At 34.6% G+C, this 13245-nt stretch overlaps 1 long non-coding RNA gene across 1 annotated transcript in view; it reads left to right on the forward strand.

Annotated features, from left to right (window-relative positions):
• The window catches only part of LOC113055516 (uncharacterized), a 36723-nt gene extending 28067 nt beyond the window's left edge, over positions 1 to 8656 (forward strand). The window contains exons 4-5 of the long non-coding RNA XR_003277537.1: positions 8190 to 8286; positions 8424 to 8656. This is a non-coding gene — a long non-coding RNA (uncharacterized LOC113055516). The remainder of the gene's footprint in view (positions 1 to 8189; positions 8287 to 8423) is intronic.
• Positions 8657 to 13245: the final 4589 nt, after the last annotated feature.

Raw genomic sequence — 13245 nt, forward strand, 5'->3', positions numbered from 1 at the left:
AACAAATTCAAATAAAGAAGATAACAGTCATTTAGCCCAGTTTAGTTCAGTGTTCATTCAAATCAGTTTGATAACTGTCTATAGTTAATTATTTATCTAAATGTATTTATAAAAACATTTAGATATATGTTAAAAAAGTTGCATACATAGAATGATATGGTTGCTTCATATATAACCAGGGGTGCACGTACCAATTTCAGTCTGGTTCTATTGAGAGAATCTGGAGATTTGGTTGGGTACTCACACTATCATATCATGATAATATTATATTTGTCATGTGACCTTTAATTACTTGGAGGTAGTCCTATAAAGATTGGTAAATCGGTGTTTCTCATCTGTCTAATGAAGAGCCTGCATGCTCGAAACGTCACATACGCTATGCGATAGTTTTTGATACCTTTGAAGCTATGTTGCCGACTTTACATTCAAGTATTTTTCTGCTTGTTTTTTTGGTCGAGCACCCAGTTTAGATTGATGTGCGTGCTTTTGCTTATATATATATATATATATATATATATATATATATATATATATATATATATATATATATATATATATATATATATATATAAAAATAAAATATAACATAACAAATAAAGTATGATAATACTATTATTTTTTTTAAATAAAAGTGAGTAAAGTGTATATGGTACACATAAAAAAATACGATGCTAATGTTTATAATTTCTTTTTTTTTATACTCTATTTTTTTATTTTTTATACAAATCATATTTTTTGAACCTAAAATCTGAAAGCTTTTATTTTGGCAGATTGTCGGCGAGTATGCGCTGCCAGTTTTAGTGCTGCCAAGTGAAGCACATCAGTGAATGAAACATACCACAATTCTGCGTTTTATTCTGAAGTATTACAGTTAGTCGATCTAAAATGTCAAAAATGCTGGCATACAAATGAGCGGTCTGAATTGATTTACTCGCACATTTTTTATTTTGGTTGTGCATGTGCACATGCGCACCCCTGTATATAACCATAAAAATAAAAACATAGAAATATGATTAACCTAAATTAACAAACTTATATCTACATCCACCCAAAGATATAGATAACCGTATAGGTAAAATATATGTCAATGTCATATATTACATTCCATATGGAAAACTCAGTGCAGTGTTGATTCATCAACTATGAAACAAGTTCAGTTTAGATACAGTATAAGTAGTTTCATTATTCAGCTCAAAACTGTTATTTAACTGGATTTAATCCAAAATGAATCATGCTATTATCATTATCCAGCTTTATATAGTTGTTGCTCATCTCATCCATGTCAGTGCAGGTGTGTTGTGATGTCCAGGTAGCTCTTAGAGTCTCTGTTGTGGGTCCACACTCTATTTTATTATTATTATTTTTTTAATGTGGAATTTCCTCTCCCTTGTTCTGTGACGGCACCCCCGGGCACTATCTCTTCTCAGGGTTGAGAGATCATTAGGGCACAAGACCTTACTGATGTTATGACTGCGAATCGATCTTAATGGTCTTCTTGTCTCAATGACTTGTTAAAAGTGAACGACCATGCAGGGCTTCACTGCAGCATTGCGGTCACCCTCCAAACTGCTGTCTTGGGGATAATGCTTACACCACAGATCGTTTTTTCCGTCTGTTATAGCTGAAAACTGTGAGGAGCATTCTGGAATGTAATGAAATGCGCAAAAAACACAGTTTGTGGCAAGCATTCCTAGTCAGACGCTCTTTTCAGGACTTTTCCTGACCCGGCACCCACATGATTAGCACAGGATCGGAATAATGAGTTGTCTATGGGACCGAATGCATTTATCTGAATAGCTAGGCCGGAAATATACTTTACACAAGGGGTAAACTTTGTCAATTTCTTTAGACGTCTTTCTTTAGAAGCTGTCCTGTCAAGTTAACATACTAATGTGCCAAGTTATATTTCAAGATGACTACTACTAAGTGAAATTAGAATATATATATATATTAGTGCTGTCAATCGATTAAAAAAATTAACTAATTAATCGCACAATTTTTTTAAATTAATCGCGATTAATCGCGATTAATCGCAATTAAAAGACTGAAACTTTTTGGATATGTAAATGTAAAATGTAAATAATTAATGTAAACTCAAGACAAAGAAACTATTTAAATTCAAAATATGATTGTTTATTGGAATTTTTGTTTAACTTGTAACACAGATTTTCTCATGTAAACAACATACCTGCAATAAACCATCAATATCCTCCAAATTAACTGTTGGCTTGAAAGCCATATTTATTACAGGAATAAAAACACAGGCATGTAAGTACCATTTGAATTTCAAAACAATCAATGCCAATAATAGACAAAAATGATTTCCATGTTGAATTCTAAGTGGACTGCAAAAAAATTCCAAAGTATAGTCATTGCCAGTGCTTTAAGTGGGCCAGTAGGCACCAGTACTCAGTACCGCCACTTCCAAATATAGCTCTTGAGCGTACCGCCACCTCTCCGTGCGCCCAGAACGTGCTTGTAGCGTACCGGTACGCTCATTTGGACATCTGTTTTAATAGAGGTTTTAATCTTTCACCTGCACTGCCGATTTTCAGAGCGCCCTTCACAATGCAAGCTTCTTAATTCATCCCACCCAGAGCAGAAACTACATTACCCATTCACCCTTAAGTTATACAAGTGAATAGCGCATGTGTCGCTTTTCCCGCTGTTAAGTGTCAACAACTCAACGTGGCCGGAGAAGGTGTGTGAAACTCGTTGTGAGTTATACTAAAGCAAAATCTTGAGTATTTATTGTCTGATAAACATTAAAAACTGTCTGCGGAGGTTGAGTCGTCCTGCAGCCCCCGCTGGCTGTTCATTGGCTGCAGCATCTTTTTTCTAAGTTCTAAAAAAATACCGCAGACGGCAAGGCACAAATTTAGATATTCATTTATCTAATTAATCTATAGCCTATGCACAAAGACAATATGATCTTTTTGTCCCCTTTTTGTTTTAAAGCTTGATGAAGAGAGAAAGCGCAAGTTGCTGCAGCTGAGGAGGACAGTGATGCACGCGCACAGGAGTGATTGACAGTTCGCGGCACTGTGTACAAAAAATACTCCGCTACACAATTATTTCGTTTATTTTCGTTTAAGCTTATTAACGTTAGCGTTACAGAAAGGTCTGATTTACGCACTGTTACAGTCATTGTTTTTTTTTTGTTTTTTTTAAACAATGACATTTGAGTTCATGATTTTAATGTTGCTGTTTCTTGTGGCAGACTAAATGAAGAGTAATGTTTCTTGTGGCAGACTGAAGAGTAATCCGGCAGAGATTTATACTGAAACTTTCCGTCTAAAAGTCCTTCCTTGGTCTTATCCATATTTCTTTGCACGTTGAACACACATAGGCCACAACTGGAAATAAAAAAAACTGCAACCGCGTTAATTGCGTTATTTTTTTTTAACGCGTTAAATATTTCAAATTAATCGAATGCGTTAACGCGCTAATTTTGACAGCACTAATATATATATATATATATATATATATATATATATATATATATATATACACACACACACACACACACAAAGAAAATAAGAGCATTTATTTGCCAAAAATAAAAAATAAAATAAATAAACGTTAACTTTTAAAATAATATTATAATATTAAGAAATGTTTCTTAAGCACCAAATGAGCATATAAGAATGATTTCTGAAGGATCATGTGACACTGAAGACTAGAGTAATGATTCTGAAAGTTTCTTTGTCATCACAAGAATAAATTACATTTTAAAATATATTAAAAAAGAAAACAATTATTTTAATTCACAATATTACAGGTTTACTGTATTTTTTAATCAAATAAATGCAACCTTTATGAGCATAAGAGAAATATTGAAAAATCTTGTTGACCAATTGCATAAACCCGCAAGTAGAAGGTTTATTATTTGGCATATTTGAATGTGTATTTGGTTACCTCCATTTGGCGGCAAAGCTTGCTCTAACTTGTGCTTACTTTATTGTATTTTTGTATTTCCCTTATCCATTTTAAAATTTTGTAACTTTTATTATTTGTTTTTCTGTGTCCCATATTGCTATATAGGTTTTTTTTTTTTTTTTTTTTGTTATTCCAGTTTTAGTTTTAGTTATTTTATTAAACTAAATAAAAATGAGAAATGTTCTGGCAACTAGCTGGATTTCTTTTTTTAATTATTCTTTTTTTTAATTATTATTATTTCAGTTAGCGTTTATTTTATTTCAAGTAACTTTTTTTCTGGATTTAATCTTAACTAACTTTAATAACTCTGGTGAATTCTTGGACGATGTATTGCCAACTTGCGGTAACAAACCTCAGCACTCAAGGCGCGACAGAGTTAAAATGTATCTGTTTATAAATTGGATATGTTATCATTTAGATCGATAATTTCTCTTTAAACTGAAAACTGAGTGTAGATGAAGACCGTTTGCACTAATGACAGCGCCCCCATTGGCAAGACTGAGAAGCCAGTGCATACTTGCATTGCGTTATGAATTTTGCACAGAATATAGTTAATATATAAGTAGTGTGTATATAAACTCGCCTGCTACAAGTTTGTTTCTGATATTTTTCTTAGTGGCAACAGAAGGGCTAACATATAGTTTTTGGGTGGGCCTGCCAACTCGAAACATTGCATTTCACTTTGAAACCCAATGAGTCTAATGCATTTCAACGGAACAGGATAACATGGCAGCTCTCGCTCCAGGCACTGTTTCCTTGCCTCATGGCACTTCTGTCGCCACCCAGGATGCTGACACGTCCTCAGGCGACAACTTCGAGAGCCTGTTTGTGGTGCCTTCGCCAGCTTCCCTTCTTCTCTTTTAAGATCCATTCAGCAATGGCGTCTCATTTTATCAAACCTCCGCAGGATCTCCAGTGAGCTGATGTGTGTTTTGGGCCTGTAGGCGGTTGGTGAAACATGACTGATTTGTCAAGGGGCATGAGTGATGTCAGGGAGAGAGGAGGGACATATTTCCACCAGGCAGGTCAAGGGTCAGCGTGAGGTTACACTTGAACAGTGTGGTAAAGCTAAGCAGGGCCTGGGGCTTCAGCCTTTCATCAGTCTGAGTCACATCCCTGTTTAGACAACAGTGTGAGGAGCTGCTTCAGTTTGAACTGTCTTCTGCTAACATGCTAAAGACTGGCACTAGAATGAGACAGGGTGCAAATGTTCATTTTATGCATTAATGTGACACTGCTTTAGAATAGTTCACGGAAAACTTGATTTTACTGATAATAGTGCATTTAAATCACCTAAAAGCAACCAAGAAATAAGTATTGGTATAGTGTGTGCTTACATATCTTACCTACTGTCTGAGGTGTTAGCTTTCTGTATTGACATTTTTGTAACAAATCAGTTTTTTTTTTTTTTTTTTTTGCTGTGTAATGAAAATACCTTGATTACCAGAAAGACAAACACAGTTTTTACACGGCAAAGTCCTGTCATATTTGCGTTTATCTGTTTAGCCATCATTAGGAGGGAAGGAGGATCAGCAGGACCCTTGAAGGTGGCCACTGTCAGACAGGTATGAACAGCTCATCAGATGAAAAATGAAGAAGCTGTTTTGTAGACAGTGCGAGTGTAATTAGCCCACACAGTTGGTCACAGTTGGTTTGTGCTTAGTAAAGCTTCTGTTAACCTAACGGGGTCGACAGGTTCACATACACTAGATGTATGTGAACGCCTTAAAGGAATTTTACAGGCTCAAGTTCTCAAGCTCTATCAGCAGCATTATGGCATATGGTTACTCATACAAAAAAAAAAAAAAAAAAAAAAAAAAAAATATATATATATATATATATATATATATATATATATATATATATATATATATATATACAAATCTTCATTAAATCATCTTAATTAAAGAAAAAAGTTCTTAAAAAGATTATTATTGCACAGTTGTATATATAAAAAACTTATAACAAAAGTCCAATATGATTTAAATTGAGTATTCTAAATAAAAATTCTAAATCTTTTTTGGTTGAATTATTTAAATTGAGCAGTTTTATAAAAAAAAAAATAAAATAAAAAAATAACAAATATTGTAAATGATTTAAATAATTAATAGATTCTATAATACATTCTATAATACAAATAATTAGAGATTTATATCATTAAAAATATGCATTCTAATGAATTACTAATATATCCATCCATATGTACAAATATAGGATAAATGGCTCAGTTATCCTGAACTAACCCTATATATACTATTTATATTGTTTCTGTTTATAAACCATTTCAGAAATTCATTTTGATGTAAAAACAGACTTGGACATTTTATAAATGTTTTTGTGTGTATGTCTATTATTTTATAAAGTTGTATTCAACATTTTTGCCTACATATATGTATATATATATATATATATATATATATATATGTGAAAAAAATGTAATAAATTTGAAAAGCATAATGTGAAAGTTTGTTTACAGGAGGTTTATTTTATGAAGTCATTGGTTGAATATTTATTTATGATTGTTACTGTTAACCAAATATATTTTGTTCCAGTTGTGATTTTTCATGCCAAGAGAATTGCTGCCTTTATTGAATTATAATTTCAAATGACTTCATTTTAGTGTACAGTACTTCATTTTATAACTTATTTGGCATGAAATTCCCCTGCCATGTCTGCAAGGGCTTGTTTAGATCGCTCATGCTATCACAACATGCCACAGGTACATTTCTGTCTGTCATTAAACACATTTAAAGTGTCTCAGGCCCCCACCAACCCACCCCATTACACTAACCAGAGTCTCAACTAATTTAAAACAAATTGGGAAATCGTGGCAGAGGTGTCTATCAGCATTCCCCCTACAGAGAGACACTAAGATATTTTAACACTCCGGGCAGCCCACACAAATAAAACCAGCTCTCTGTGTGGGGCAGGCAGCCGCAGGCCAGGAGAGGATCATGGGAGGTAAAACTGGAAGAAAGAGCCTTTCACACGAGGACACTCCAGTCCTTAGGGTGCACAAAAACCATTAAAGCCCTGAAAAAGTGAACAGTTCATCAGTTAGACGCACATTCAGCCTGTAAAGAGACAGATTCATTTGACATGTTCATTTATTAAGGTTAATGCTGCTTAAAAGTGCACACAAGACCTGCAACAGAACCAGAGAATCGGACACCAGTGTTTCTATTATACCGATGACATCTAATATACCTGTGAATGCAAAAGACAGCAGAAAGAACAAAACATTACAAATAATTAAAATAATTCCTCACTTTTAAGTGGTCCTTTTTCTTTTCTCACTCCTAGACATTTCAAAATATGATTTAATAGTTCAAGGCTTAAAGAAAGATGAATATTGCAAAATTTTATTCAAAGCTTTTTTAAATATTTTATCATATTTAATGTTTTCTGTGTGTGTGTGTGTGTGTGTGTGTGTGTGTGTGTATATATATATATATATATATATATATATATATATATATATATATATATATATATATATATATATATAAACAATTCTGCAGAATTTTTTTTTCGGGCTTCTTTGAATAAAGTTAGAAAGTGTTTTTTTATTTTTATAAAAAAATATTTTTTAACAATATGTCTTTATTATCACTTTTTATTCATTGAACACATCCTTGCTAAAAAAAAAAAAAAAAGCATTTATTTCTTTCAAAAAGAAAGAAAGAAAAAGACAGTAAAAAAAATATGCGGACCTCAAACTTTTGAACGATATTGTATATTGTTGCAAAAGATTACTGTTTTGAATAAATAGTTTTCTTTTAAAAAACTATTTTAAACTCATCAAAAAATCCTGAAAAAATAATCACTGGTTCCAAATAAATAAATAAATAAAATATTAAGCAGCAAAACTGTTTCAGATATTGATAATAAATCAACATTTTAGAATGATTTCTGAAGAATCATGACCGAAGACCGAAGTAATGATGCTGAAAATTCAGCTTTGTATTACAGAAATAAATTAAATTTTAATGTATATTAAAATAGAAAACCATTATTTTAAATTGCAATAATATTTCACAATATTACTACTTTTTCTGTATTTCTGATCAAATGCAGCTTTGATGAAGAGAATTATTTAAAAAAAATGAAAATCTTACTGATCCCAAACTTTTGAATGACATGCAGTGTATCTATCTATATATGTGTGTGTGTGTGTGTGTATGTGTGTTCATACCATATACTGTAAAAAAAACAGGTTCATACAAATAAATAGATACTTCTATGTTTAGTGTTTTTCTCTGCAGGTTTATGGATGGTGTAGTTTTTCACCAGAACATCATCTTTTACACACCACCTTAGGAGCTTATGCTGAGTCTGCATTGTAAGGTTCATATGATTTATAACAATTATATAATAAGTTTCTCTATGGTGAAAATAACTTTAGGTCATTTAGGTGCAAGTGCTTATTTACAGTATGTTTGTTTTGAGTGCTGTAGCTCATCATAATTATTTACTTATTACAGGATTCTGATATTTCATCCAAAGAAGAGCCTATGCAATCACACGGAAACCTGATCCAGGACTTGCATGTGCTGGGATTAACCAAAAAATATTTCATCTCGGCCTTCTTCCCAGGTAACGATATGACCACCTGACAGCTTTCCAGCCTCTCACCTCCCCAAACAGCATTTCGGCAAACATTCAGATTTCTTGCTCTCAGGTTCAACACCTATTGTAAACAGTGTTCTGAGTTGGTGTGTTGGTGTCGTACAGTTGGCCAGTTTTCTGTGCATTATTAGTCAGGATTCATTCTCCAGTCAGAGAGATTGAATTTTTATTTCAGCGTGGGCCACAGGTTGCCCCTGTCACCAGAGGCTTTGTGCTGAGCATCAGGTTTCATAAATGTAAATCTTTGACTGAGGTGAAATTGAACACGGACCACACAGTCCCAATGTCAAACGGCATTACCATAAATTCACATGCGTCATTGTTGGTGGGTAAGAGTTTTTTTGGCCAGTTTTTTACAGTAATGGTGTAAGACTAAACAATAACAAATGCTTTATGTAGGTAAGCTTGAGACTGTGCTTTGGCATATATGAAATATCATCAGAACAGCTGTTGTTATTATCACTAATATCTTTTTTTTTCTGCTTAGTGCCTTTGTGGAGAAAATGTGGCAATATACAAATAGTATACAAGACAGGAAAGTCCAATCACAATTCAGTATGCAAATAAAGGCACAGTTGAAGACCAATCGCTATTTAGGATGCAGAGATTGCATATACTTTCTCTGTATATTCTCTGTTGCTTTAAAAATAAAAGAAAACAACAACAAAAAAAGGAATTTTGAAAAAGGTAATTGTGAGAATTTCACAAATTGCAAGATGTAAACTCAGAATATTGAGGTAAAAACATCTGAATTGTGAGATTTAAACTTAAAATTCCATTTAAAAATTCAATCAAAATGTACAAAAACTGCAAGGTATAAACTCATAATTTCAAGAAACAAAGTCAGAATTGTGAAATGTCAACTCAGGCGCTGTTTAAACAAGTGCATTTTCATTTTTAAATGGCATTTTAGAATTAAAACGATCTGCGTATAGACTGCCGTTTCAGCTATGTTTTAGAAACGAATTCCGTCTACACTTCCGTCACATGACCATTCATGCACACTGGGCATGCGTGTAAATACGTAAACAAGAAGTCAGTTGCTAGTGGTGGGTGATACTGCAAATTCTGGTATAGATCCGATACCAAATACATATAGGGTCAGTATCGCCGATACCGATACCAATACGATACTTTTTACTTAAAATAATAATAATGATAACTTTTGTGTAGAGGAGTGCAGTAGGTCTATGTCATTATTTCTGAGGTGGATGAATGATCAATTAATTAGGCAATATTTTTATTAATGTATTGACGTCCACAAAATTTTTATCTATTAGGCACTGTAGAATGAATTCTTTACAGCCTTTTAAAATAAAAAATAAAAATAAATAAAGAATAAACATTTTTTTTTTCTGGTTTTAAAAGCAAATGAAATAAAGTGCACACAATTATTACTGAAGAACAAACAAAGAACAAATATACCTGTGCAATTACATTCCCTAAGCCCCCCTTCTGGACACAAGCAAAGTATAATGAACGTATATGAGAGATATTTAAATTAAAATATCGAGTCAATTACAATAGTATCGATCCAATACCAATACCAGTGTTAATATCGATACTATCGATATTTAGATAGATCCGCCTACCCCTATCAGTTGCTAGTCACTGGAATGTTCAACAATGAGCATGATGGAGAGGAAAAGCAAAGACATCTTTGTGTGGACAGATAATGAGGTGGAATTGTTACTCAAAGTAACTAACGATTACAAGGCGGCCATCGCAGCCAAAAATGTCGATTGGGAGTCATGCTGAAACAAATACAGCAACATACTCGACAGATGCAAGATACGGTTACACGGTCGTAAAGGATAGTTTTCCAACTAAAACGGGGTCAGCAGCATTTTCCAAAGTCTCTATTTTCGAATGTGGAATATGCCGGAGTAGTCTAAACAATAGGCGTAACCGTAGCAAAAGTTATGCATTTTAAAACGAAACGCATTAGTGTAAATGGGGCCTCAGAAGTCCATATAAAAAATTCTAAATTGCAAGATGAAAACTCAGAATTCTGAGGAAAAAAGTCTGAATTGTGAGGCATAAACCCCAAATCACAAAAACAAAAAACCCTGAATCGCCCCCATAAAAGCAAGGCATAAACTCAGAAATTCTGAGGAAGGAAAGTCAGAATTGCTAATTTATTACCTACAAACTCACCAAATCTTTTTAATTTGTTTGTTCAATGGCAGAAACAAGCCTCCACAATTCACTTTTTAGTATTTCATACTGAGAGTGACTCCATTATTTCCTACACAGAAAAGGATTTTTCTTCTGAGCCGTACTAGGAATTAGTTTAGCCCTTTGGGATTGAAGTAGTGGTTTTTATTGCCTCCCAATTGTATGATTTAGTGATAGAAAGCACGAGAGGTAGTGAGAGGAATACTAGAGCAGGTGTGAATAAAGACTGCAAATGGCTTTAACAACCCACAGGAGGTGCTGGCAGTAATTTATAGTTTATATATATTGTGGATTTCCAATGAACAGCTCCTCAGCTGTAAAAACATATATTAATTTCTTAAAGGTAGCACAGTGAAGACAAGTGGAGATAATCCCTCTTAAGTGAGCTGGATCATCACAGCGGTAGTTTTGAGGTCTGATGCACCTGTGATGTCACAAGGGAATGAATAATGAGTTAAAGAAAGCTGTTCCTAAACCAATGCCTGTGCTTCTTTTTTTTCGCTCCCAATCTTCATGCACTTGCCTGCATGGGTGATTCTAATTCAAGCTTCATCTCCTCACCGTTTGTCTCTCAGCACCTTGGCCCCTTTTTCTGATCGTATCTCCCAATTATGCCCTGCAAACATTCCTGCACTCCAAACAGACTGCGAATGTGGAACGCTGGAGTCCATGATCACCTGTTCTCTTCTAGACACACATCTGCTTCCTGTTCTACACCAACAGTAAGCAGTTATGTCATTCATTCAAACTCGCCTTTATACAGAAAAATGTTTTGAATAAAAAGGGGTTTACCTCTTGTAAATGTCACTGGTAGTACATAACATTTCCAATGAGTATACATTCAAATGATAAATAAATGTCAATAAAATAATAATATTTTTTTTTTCACCAGTTATTTCTGATATAAGCATAATATAAGCACAAAAACAGTAAATATGATAAATATTAATGAAAATCTGAAACGCATAGATTTTTACAAAGCTCTGAAAATCAAGGTGGTAAACAAGGAATTTCAGAGTCAGCTTACCACAACTGTCCAAGTAGAGGCATTAAATAAATGATACTGTAACCTACACACGTGTGCATTTTAATTAACAGCTTGTCATTAACAACATAAATCACTGTATTTATCAAGATGCATTTGGTACGCTCACTAAATCTTTCCAAGAACTAACCCTGTGATCTCTGGCTCAATTTTCTAGAGGACCAACAGTATCGTTCTACACGTGGCCTTGATAGCTTTGACCTATGACCTTAACATTGTCTGATGTTTCAGGGAAGCAAGAGGGAAGGCCAACATGGGTCAGATAAATAGGAAGCAATTACTTTCTTACCAAAGCAAAAGGTGTTTTTAGATGATATGGTGAGGGAAAGTCAGGTTTTTTTTGTAAGTTCTCTTTAAATGTATTTAGTGCAAAGTGTGTTCAATCAAGTGTTAATAGCTGGATGTTTTAGTCAACGTCACATTTTCAGAAATATACAAAATAATATTAATAATTATTATTAAAATAATTATTGTTGTATTGTCCACAAAATAGGGCAGTTGTTAAAGAAGATATATACGTCTGTAGTCATGAAGTCATTTGAAAAACTGGTGCTTGTCCAACTGAAGGACATCACTGGACCATTGCTGGATCCTCTTCAGTTTGCCTACAGAGAAACAGGTCTGTGAACGATGCAGTAAGCCTTGGACTGCATTATGTTCTGCAACACCTAGACAGACCGGGGACTTATGTGAGGAGCCTTTAATACGATCATCCTGGGAAAATAAACATCCAGCACCCGTACAATCAGCACCGGAGCTCCCCAGGGCTGCGTTCTATCCCCACTGTTTTTCTCCCTGTACACTAACGATTGCACGTCTAAAGACCCTTCTGTCAAACTCCTGAAGTTTGCAGATGACACCACACTCATCAGCCTCATTCAGGACGGTGACGAGTCTGCTTACAGACAGGAGGTTAAAGAGCTGGCTGTCTAGTGCACTCTCAACAACCTGGAGCTTAACACGCTTAAAACAGTGGAGATGATCATGGACTTCAGGAGAAACCCCCCTGCACTCCCCCCACTCACCATCATGAACAGCACTGTGACTGCAGTGGAGTCATTCAGGTTGCTGGGCACCACTATCTCTCAGGACCTGAAGTGGGACATTCACATTGACTCCATTGTGAAAAAAGCCCAGCAGAGGTTGTACTTCTGTAAGTTTAACCTGCCACAGGAGCTGCTGAAACAGTTCTACTCCACCATCATTGAATCCATCCTCTGCACTTCAGTAACTGTCTGGTTCAGCTCAGCTTCTAAATCTGACCTCAGAAGACTACAGAGGGTAGTCCGGACTGCTGAGCGAATCATCGGTACAACCCTCCGTTCTATTCAAAAACTGTACTTATTCAGAGTGAGCAAAAGGGCTGACAAAATCACTCTGGACGCCTCACATCCAGCACACTCCCTCTTTGAACTATTGCCATCTGGTCGACGCTACAGAGCTCTGAACCCCAG

Source organism: Carassius auratus, chromosome 36 (genome assembly GCF_003368295.1).
Source record: "Carassius auratus strain Wakin chromosome 36, ASM336829v1, whole genome shotgun sequence".
Lineage (NCBI taxonomy): Eukaryota > Metazoa > Chordata > Actinopteri > Cypriniformes > Cyprinidae > Carassius > Carassius auratus.